This window comes from Myotis davidii, unplaced genomic scaffold (assembly GCF_000327345.1).
Source record: "Myotis davidii unplaced genomic scaffold, ASM32734v1 scaffold641, whole genome shotgun sequence".
Taxonomy (NCBI): Eukaryota; Metazoa; Chordata; class Mammalia; order Chiroptera; family Vespertilionidae; genus Myotis; species Myotis davidii.
In genome coordinates this window covers 1,916,232-1,925,979 of record NW_006293232.1, presented here as the reverse complement: position 1 = coordinate 1,925,979, position 9,748 = coordinate 1,916,232, and the positions used below count along the sequence as shown (strand labels likewise).

General features: G+C 42.9%; 1 pseudogene; it reads left to right on the top strand.

Moving 5' to 3' along the window:
• Positions 1-8,875: 8,875 nt before the first annotated feature.
• LOC102762922 overlaps positions 8,876-9,748 on the top strand; it is a 2,675-nt pseudogene continuing 1,802 nt past the window's right edge.

The window sequence follows — 9,748 nt, the reverse complement described above, 5'->3', positions numbered from 1 at the left end:
AACTCTATATCCAGTAGTTTGCTTTCCTCCATTTCTGTCATTTGTGTCCTGTTTCTTTATCTCTGCATTTTTTATGCTTCGCTGTGTTGATAGAGTGGCTTTCTGTGCTAGGTGTACTATAGTGCCCAGTGGCTCAGCCTCCCCAATTACCTGAGGTAGACACTCTTGGTGCACCCCCTTGTGAGTTTGTGCACAAAGCCAAACCCTTGTACTAGTTGTTTTTAAGCCTTGATTGTTGTAGGTAACACTGGGAGGGATTGACCTCCAGGTCAATTGCTGTGAGAATCAGCTGTGTCTGCAGTGGGAGAACTTCTGTGCTGGAGACACCCTTATGGGGCAAGACTTGCTTCAGTGGGGCTTTGGTGCTCACTGAGTCTGCCCCCTGAGTGTGTCCTTTATGAATCCGAGGAGCTGCAATCTGGACGTCCCACTCTGACCACTGGGCACACTGGCTCCTGGATCTCTAAGGAGGTGCTAATCTAGCCTCTGCCTGAGGCTATCCAACAGGAACCAGCTGTGAAGCAATACAAGTTGCCGTGGGGCCTTGGGTCAGCTGCAGTTTGTTAGGTAATTTTCAGATTGCAAAGGGCCAGGCCTTTCATATGCAAAAGCCTCTGTGCAGGGGTTGGGCAGGGCAGGGTCCCAGGGGATCAACAGGGCGGAGGGATCGGTTATGGCTGCTCTCAGTCCTGCCCTCAAAGGCCCCAATTCTCAGTGTCCCAGCAATCGCTGCAAGCACCTCCGAGAGAAAGGTGCCCTGGAGTTCTGACCGATGCCAGACAGTCCAGTTTCTCCCATATGAATCAGGGTCCCCAGAGACTCGCCCGGAACTGGAGCTCAGAGCTTAAGACTCCCTCCCGATTGAAAAAGACAACCGTGCCCTCAGCCGCCAGCCCTCTCCGCATGAGCCTCCGTACCTCTGTACTTTACTTCTGCACCGCACCTCCTCTGAGTCTCAGTATGCTTTTCTCTTTCCTTCTAGTAGAATTTCCACTAGCCAGCCTTCCTGTGGTTCTGGATGATGTCCATTCCGTCTTTTAGTTGTATTTTTGAAGTGGTTGTGTGAGGCAACACTCTCTGGTGTTTACCTATGCCGCCATCTTGGTTTTCCTCTAAATTCGGGAAATTAAAAATGATAGTTTGGATACAGAAGGAAACATTTCAAAGAAGCAAACCACCTTTCCTCTGGCCCCAGCCCTCCCTTACAGAATTTCAGTAACCCTCGGGCATATGAAGCACCGAATAAAAAAGTGAAGAGCAGTGAGTACCCTCCTGTGAAGCTAGCGAGTGTGTAATTGGTGAAAACTGTTGAGAAACAGTAGCAAGGTAAAATTTGAATTCACATAACCTATGACCAAGAGATTCATTTTTAGGCACTTGTGTGGGGTCCTCCAATAGATGTGTGGGAGGGTGTTCACAGCAGCGGAGTAAGAGGTCAGAAGAGGAAACCACACGAAGGCCCAGCGGCAATAGAAACGTCTTACAATTGAATGCAGCCCACAAACAAAGTCCAGCTACGTGCGTGACACAAATGAAGGAAAAATACACACAAAAGGGTACATGAAAACATTCTCTTCTTAAAGGGTTATATTTAAAGGTCCTATAAAGTTTTAAAAAAACAGGTACAGTTTTAATTTCGTATTTACTGAAATTAATATGCTTGTCGTTCGGACAGGGTTAGTAGGAGAGGCAGATGAGGCAGTGCTCCCAAAGGAGGAGCCTGAGTCAGGTACCGGGTGACTGGCAATAGAGTGTTTCTTGACCTGGGACGTGGTTCTACTTTGTTCACTCTACGGTTATTCATAGATGTGAATAGTTCTTAATATGTGTGAGTTAAGCTGTACAAATATGCTTTGTGAATTTCTATAAGAACATATTTTATAATTAAAAAAATGTTAAACCTTCTTGCTTTAAAAAAATTTATCATGTACTGGTTTATAGAATTGTTTGTTTTATATTGCGCTGTATTGTAGACTGTTTTTAAAAATAGATAATATTTCTAATTTTTTTCATTCTATTCTTCGTTGACATCTTCTCTTATTTATTATTGTATTACACTTAGTGATACTTTATTTTTTAGAACAGTTTTAGATTAAAAATATTGATCAGAGAATTGGGAGAGTTCCCCCATATAACTACCCCCATGCTACCTCATTCATGGTTTCTCCTATCATTAATACTTTACAATACTGTGGTACATTTGTTACAGTTAATGAATCAAGGCCTATACGTTATTTAATAAATCTGTTACTCAGATTTCCTCAGTTTTTACTCAATGTCCTTTTTATGTTCCAAGATCACATTCAGCTCTAACCGGTTTGGCTGAGTGGAAAGAGCATCGGCCTGCGGACTGAAGGGTTCCAGGTTCAATTCTGTTCAAGGCCATGTACCTTGGTTGCGGGCACATCCCCAGTGGGGATGTGCAGGAGGCAGCTGATCAATGTTTCTCTCATCGATGTTTCTAACTCTCTATCCCTCTCCCTTCCTCTCTGTAAAAAATCAATAAAATATATTTTAAAAAGAATCACATTCAAAATTCAAGTTACATTTACTTTTATTGTCTCTTTCGGTTTCTCTCTGCTGTTATTGATTCTCAGATTTGTTTTTGACAAAATGTTTATCTGGAAACTTGACAATTTGGGGAAGTATTGCTTAGGTGTATTGTAGGATGCCCATCTGCTGGAATTTGTCTGATGGGCTTTTTTTAGAAAAACTTTAAAAAAAATTGATTTTAGAGAGAAAGATATCAACCTGTGAGTAGAACATTGATTGGCTGCCTTCTGCACACTTCCCATTGGAGACTGAGCCCAATTTGTCTGCATTCTCCGCTATAAAATTACTACTCCTTGTGGCAAGAGGCCCCACTCAGGGGACAGGGTGTTACTCTTCGCTCCTTTACCTGCAGTACTACAGAAGTCATTGGGAATCTTCTGCAGGAGGGACTTATTTGCCTCCAATTTTTCATTTACTCAACCATTTCTATCAGCATGACTCAGATATTTATATTTGTGGTTGTAATTTCGTACTACTTTCTATTGTCACTGAGATTGTTTGAGCTCTGGCCATTGGGAGCCCTTTCCTTGGGTTCCTGTGCCCCTTTGATGTGTGCCCATTGATGTGTTTGTCTTCAGAATGTCCTTAATTTCAGGCACTACAAGATGCTCCAGACTCATGCTGTGTATTTCCTGCCCTGGTATTGGAAATTTCTTTCTTCATCGATATCTCCAGATCTGCGTTTTAGTCGTCTTTAAAAGTATCAGGTTTATGTTTTTATCAATCATCTCTATTTTTGTATGTGTGTTTTCCTCTATTATTTTTAAGATTTTTAACAAATATGTTTTAGTTGATTTTAAAGAGAGAGGGAGAGATAGAAATATTGATGGATCTGTTGCCTCCCGACCCCTGGGGATGGATCCCACAGCCTGGGCACATGCGCTGACCAGGAATAGAACCTGTGACTTCTTGGTGCATGGGTGTACACTCAACCATACAGCCACACTAGCTGGGCTTGTTTCCCTTTTTATCATCAATCATATCTTTTCTTGTGCATAATTCTGTCTGTTTTTACTAATTGAGCTGAACATAAAAATCAGTATATTTTTAGATATTATTGTAGACATTATGTGGATATTTTGAAATAAATATGGTTGGTTCATTTTTTATTGTTGACTTTCTTTTTTTCTCTTTAAAAAACTTTTTTTAAACCAGAAGACACCAGATCAGAAATTCAATTGACATCTCTCTCTCTTTCTCCTCCACTTTCACCTTTAATATTCTACCTGATAAATAGACAATCTGAGGAAATGACTTATGTCCAGCCTTGTCCAAAAGCCAAAAAGCTAGTTCATGTCCCTTTAAGACCCAAGAATTATCACCTTAACCAGAATTCCTAAGTAAAGAGAAAAAATAGATGGCAACCGAAAATTGCCCAAACCCAGGAAGTCCCAAACATCAACTGAACTTGAGCAGACATTTGTTTCTTTTTTAAAGAATTGTATCTTTATTGTTATAAGGAGGACAGATATACTCCTTTTGATAGGGGGGACCTATAATCTAATAGAGCACCTGAATTAATCTGAAAATAATATTATTTTAGATCTTAGAACACATTTACATATGTGAATGGGGGTTAAGTTTCCTATATGTGAATAGGGGATTAAGTTTTTCTTAAATTTTCTTTTCAAGGGTTGTACGAAGCTATTAGGGAAGCGACTCAGCTGTGAATTCAGCAAGCCGAACCGATAAGCATGGTCAGGTGGACCCATCAGTAGTCAAAACATCATCTCGTCAACATCATCTCATCGCCTGATATCTCATGACAATAGCTGACATCTGCGGACCTTCAGGACTACATGTAGCTGCATTCCATTCCCTAGCCCCTTCCCCTTTATAATCCTGTTCCCTGCACCTTGGAGGAAGGCAGGATTAATGCTTGTAAGCACCCTGCCTTCTTGGGTGGCTAGCCTTCTCAATAAATGCCTAATATGATTCAACCCTGCCTTCATTATGGCACCCCAAGCCCAACCGGGGTTTCCCGGTAACAAATTTTCCCCCACCATAAACAAGAGTTTCTTCACACTTCAGACCACCACCCAACAATGACTTGTCTTTAATATCTAGTCTTTTCTTCTTTTTAAATTGCTGCTTCAGGTGCTGCAAAACACAGTTTCAGGTGCTACAAAAACACAAAGGCATTCAAAACTAACCATAAGCTATCAAAACTAGAGTGTTTTGCCAAAGAAGCCAGGTTCCAAAAATGCACCTAAAATTTATCACTGAACAAAATAAAATAAAATAAATGAGATTAGAGGTCAGGAATGTGTTGGCTTAGAGAGGCAGCCTGGAAGGGGCAGGAGGGAGGCCTTTTATTACTGATTTTCAGTTTTGTGGTCAAGACTGCTCAATATGCTGATTCTGTGGAATTTTTATTGATATTTATTTTGTGGTCTTATATGGATAACTGTGTTTCATATGTATTTATTTTAATATTTCTTTATTGTTAAAAGTATTACATATAACCCCCCCCCCATTTACCCTCTCCATTTCCCTCCTCCCCTTACAAGGTTCATGGTTGATTACCTCCCACCCATGGGTTAATCTTCTGCACTCTGTTTCATACTTTGAGTCTCTGGATCCATTCTGTTCATCAGTTTATTTTGTTACTTAGATTCCATATAGGAGTGCAATCATGTGATACTTATCTTTCTCTGATTGACTTATTTCACTTAGCATGATGCTCTCCAGGCCCCTCCATGCTGCATCAAAGAGTGAGAGATTCTTCTTTTTCACTGCTACATACCACAGCTCTTTTACCCACTTACCTACTGATGGGCATTTGGGCTGTTTCCAGATCTTAGCTATTGTAAAACGTGCTGCTATGAACATAGGGGTGCATACATTCTTTCTGACTGGTGCATTGGGTTTCTTAGGATATATTCCTAGAAGTGGGATCACTGGGTCAAATGGCAGTTCCATATTTAATTTTTTTTAGGAAACTCCATATTGTTTCCCATAATGGTTGCACCAGTCTGCATTCCCACCAACAGTGTACTAGGGTTCCCTTTTCTCCACATCCTTGCCAGCACTTGTCATTTGTGACGGCAGCCATTCTGACAGCTGTGAGATGAAACCTCATTGTCATTTTGAATTGCCTCTCTCAGATGATCAGTGACATTGAGCACTTTTCATATGTCTCTTGGTCATCTGTATGTCCACTTTTGAGAAGTGTCAATGCAGGTGCTTTGCCCATTTTTTAATTGGATTGTTTGTCTTCCTTTTCTTAAGTTGCATGAGTTCATTATATATTTTGGATATTAACCCTTTATCAGATATATCATTGCCAAATATGTTCTCCCATTTCGTTTTGTTGATGGTTTCTTTTGCTATGCAAAACCTTTTTATTTTGATGTAGTCCCATGTGTTTATTTTCTCCTTGGTTTCCTTTGCCCTAACAGTGGTTGGCAAACTCATTAGTCAACAGAGCCAAATATCAACAGTACAACGATTAAAATTTCTTTTGAGAGCCAAATTTTTTAAACTTAAACTATATAGGTAGGTACATTGTTATTAATTAGGGTACTCCTAAGGCTTAGGAAGAACCACACTCAAGGGGCCAAAGAGCCGCATGTGGCTCACGAGCTGCAGTTTGCCGACCACGGCCCTAGAAGATGTATATGTAAATATATTGCTATGAGAGAGTCTGAGATTTTGCTGCCTGTGGTTTCTTCTAGGATTTTTATGGTTTCACGACTTACATTTAAGTCTTTTACCCATTTTAAATGTATTCCTGTGTATGGCATAATTCGGTGGTCTAAGTTCATTTTTTTTTGCATGTATCTGTCCAATTTTCCCAACACCAATTATTAAAGAGACTGTCTTGACTCCATTGTATTCTCCTGCCTCCGGTGTCAAATACTAGTTGAGCATAATGGCTTGTGTTGATTTAGGAAACTCCATACTGTTTTCCATAATGGTTGTACCAGTCTGCATTCCCACCAACAGTGTACTAGGGTTCCCTTTCCTCCACATCCTTGCCTTTGTTCCATTGATTTATATGCCTGTTTTTGTGCCACTACCAGGCTGTTTTGGTTATGGTGGCTTTGTAGTATAACTTGAAATCTGGTATTGTGATCCCTCCAACTTTGTTTTTCTTTCACAAAATTGCTGCAGCTATTTGAGGTCTTTTTTGATTCCATATAAATTTCTGGAGTGTTTGTTGTAGCTCTGGGAAGTATGCCATTGGTATTTTAATAGGATGGCATTGAATCTGCAGATGGCCTTGGATAGCATGGACATTTTAATGATGTTGGCTCTATGGGAGACCCTGCTGGAAACCACAGGGCCCCTGTGAGCCTCTCTTGAGCTTGTAAGGATGGACCACTCTTATGCCTCCATGGTCCAGGCCCCCGCCACAGTTGCCAAAATTCCCTGGACCCCTGACTGTGAATCCCTGGAGCTAAAGCTAGAGGCAGCTGCCTCTCTGGAGTCCTGGGACACATTCCCTGCCAATGGGCAGTCTTCCATCTTTGAGCCTATCACTGGTGAAGATTTCGCCAAATATGGCTGTATCTGACCCTCAACCCTGGGAACACAGCACCTCCCAGCCAAGCAGCAATCTGGGCTGGCCCTGTCCACAGTCAAGATGCTTTATCCCCTAGGAACGACCCATTTGTTAAGCTTCCAGATGTTTCTACTACTATGACAAGCAGGGCTCCCAGTTGCTAGCCAAACGGACCTCCCCATTGGGCAGCTGCCCTAGAATGCTGTGGTACCTCTCAGGCATTCTCAGCCCACTCCTAGATAACATGGACACGGCTGGTTTCGATATCACCTTCAGGATCCCGCCCCTGCCATAGTGTGCATTGATAAGAAGAACATTCTCAGGTGTTCTAAACTAAATTCCAGAAGGAGATGATGATAGATAGATAGATAGATAGATAGATAGATAGATAGAACTGTTAGTCTGTTAATGGTGTGGAGCCAGCTAAGAAAGGAGAGCTCACATTCCTGTGGATGTCTTTGGAAGTTGGTATTAATTTCCAGATGACTCATTCTGCAGATTATTAAGGCTGAACCCTAGTTTCCACTGGACATGCTCAGCCAGAACTGAGCTCAGGAGCTTCTCTCTTTCCTGCTGCTCCGACACACCTTCTCCCAGGCCACTGCTCAGGCCTCTGCTCAGGCTGAAACGACACCCTTTACCAATGAGTCTGTCAGCCAGTGCTGCCTCAGGGATGTTTGTAATTTTTAAAATAATTTGTTTTCATTGATTTTAGAGAGAAAGAAAAGGAGAGGGATAGAGAGAGAAACATTCATGAAAGAGAAACATTGATTGGCTGCATGACCCCATTGGCGATGGAGCCCGCAACCCATGTGCCCTGACTGGGAATGGAACCAGAGGATCTCCGGGTTCATGGGTCAATGCTCACCCACTGAGCCATACCGCCAGGGTGGGTTATTTGTAATTTTACTTATGTTTTATTAAAGTTTTTACCCCCATTGTGTAGCTGCAAATTAAAGAAAGGTAAAATTCTTTAAATGCATTTAAAAAAAAGATATTTCACTGCTTTTTACAGAGAGGAAGGGAGAAGAAGAGAGAGATAGAAACATCAATGACTAGAATCATTGGTTGGCTGCCTTCTGCACCCCCCACATTGGAGATTGAGCTCAAAACCTGGGCATGTGTCCTTCCTGGGGATCGCATCATAGGTTGATGCTCAACCACTGAGCCACGCTGGCTGGGCAGCATGTCATTATTTCTTAGGGGAAAGGCCCTTACATGGTTTGTAAGTTTCTCATATCTAGCTCTCCTAAACTGTTTCACTTTTTTTTTTTCATTTCTTCAGATCAAGTTTTCAGATAGAAAGAATGAAATATTTGATTATGTATTCCAGAAAAACACATACAGAATTTATAGTAAAATCACTGTAGAATTTTTTATATGTCCCAAGCTTGAAACATCTCTGACCACTGACATAGGCATCAAGCTAGGATGAACTGAGGATTATACCTCTGCTTTGCCCTGACTGATGTAAGAGCAACCCCACCAATCAGATGACTCCTCGACATTGCCAGGGGGTGGTAGAATATCTGAGATAAAAACAACAACAACAACAACAAAAAACCCAGGATGAGCTGGGAGACTATCACGTGCTAATGGTAATCTTGTCACTTCTAGAACTTAAAGGTCTGGTTTGGGTGGTGACAGCTGTAGAGGAGGAGAGGAAGGCAAGCTGGCTCCGTGGACTCCTCTGTGAGGAAGGTAAGGAGAGCACAGGATGCCTCTCGGGGTGTAGAGATGAGGAAATGGGTTTGTGAATGTAAACTGTTGTCATTTATGTTTGGACAGGTTTGGTATTGAAAGGGAGGTGAGACCGGGTGGGCTGACATCCCTCAGGAGCCACCATGCTGGTGATACCCCCCGGACTGAGTGAGGAGGAGGCGGCTCTGCAGAAGAAATTCAACAAACTGAAGAAAAAGAAAAAGGCACTGCTGGCTCTGAAGACGCAAAGCAGCAGCAGCACAGCCAGCCAAGGCGGCGAAACGCTCTCTGTCAGTGCGGCCCATGCTGGGCCCAGCCACCGCCATGGAGCAGGCAAAGCAGCTGGTGAAGTTGGGAGCCATCAGTGCCGTCAGGGCTGAGACCAAGAACTCAGGCTTCAAGTGTTCTCAAACCCTAGAGGGAAAGTTCAAAGACCCTGAGAAGGGGCCGCTCCCCACTTCCCAGCCGTTCCAGGGGAGCATATCTGAGGAGACGGAAGATGGCGGCGATATAGGCAGACACGTCCCAGGTCATATCCCGGAGCAAATGGAGTGAGCAGCTGAAACTAATAACACCCACCCCGAATTGGCGAAATTACTCAGCTGGTGAGACGGTTTGCAGCCAGGAAGGGCAGAACTCCCCTGGAAAGTGCCTGGTACGTGGTGCCTTGTTGTGTTGTATTTTGTGCCCTTAAATCAACGCAGCAGATCCAAGCAACAGCAACTTCCTGAGCACCATACCCTCTGCTAAGAAACAGCATCTGCACGTGAAACCGCCCCCCACCAGCCAGAAGAGCCACCACAGCTGTGAACAGCACCCACAAGTGGAGCTGCTGCCAACTGAAGAGCAGCTGCTACCGCAACCGCCCAAAGAACAACCACAGACCAAGGACTCACTGCCACCCAGGGAGCAGCCACTGAACGACTCAACGTCTAGATATGTCAGTGAGATCAAACATGGGTAGACAAAGAAACCCCCAAAGGAAAG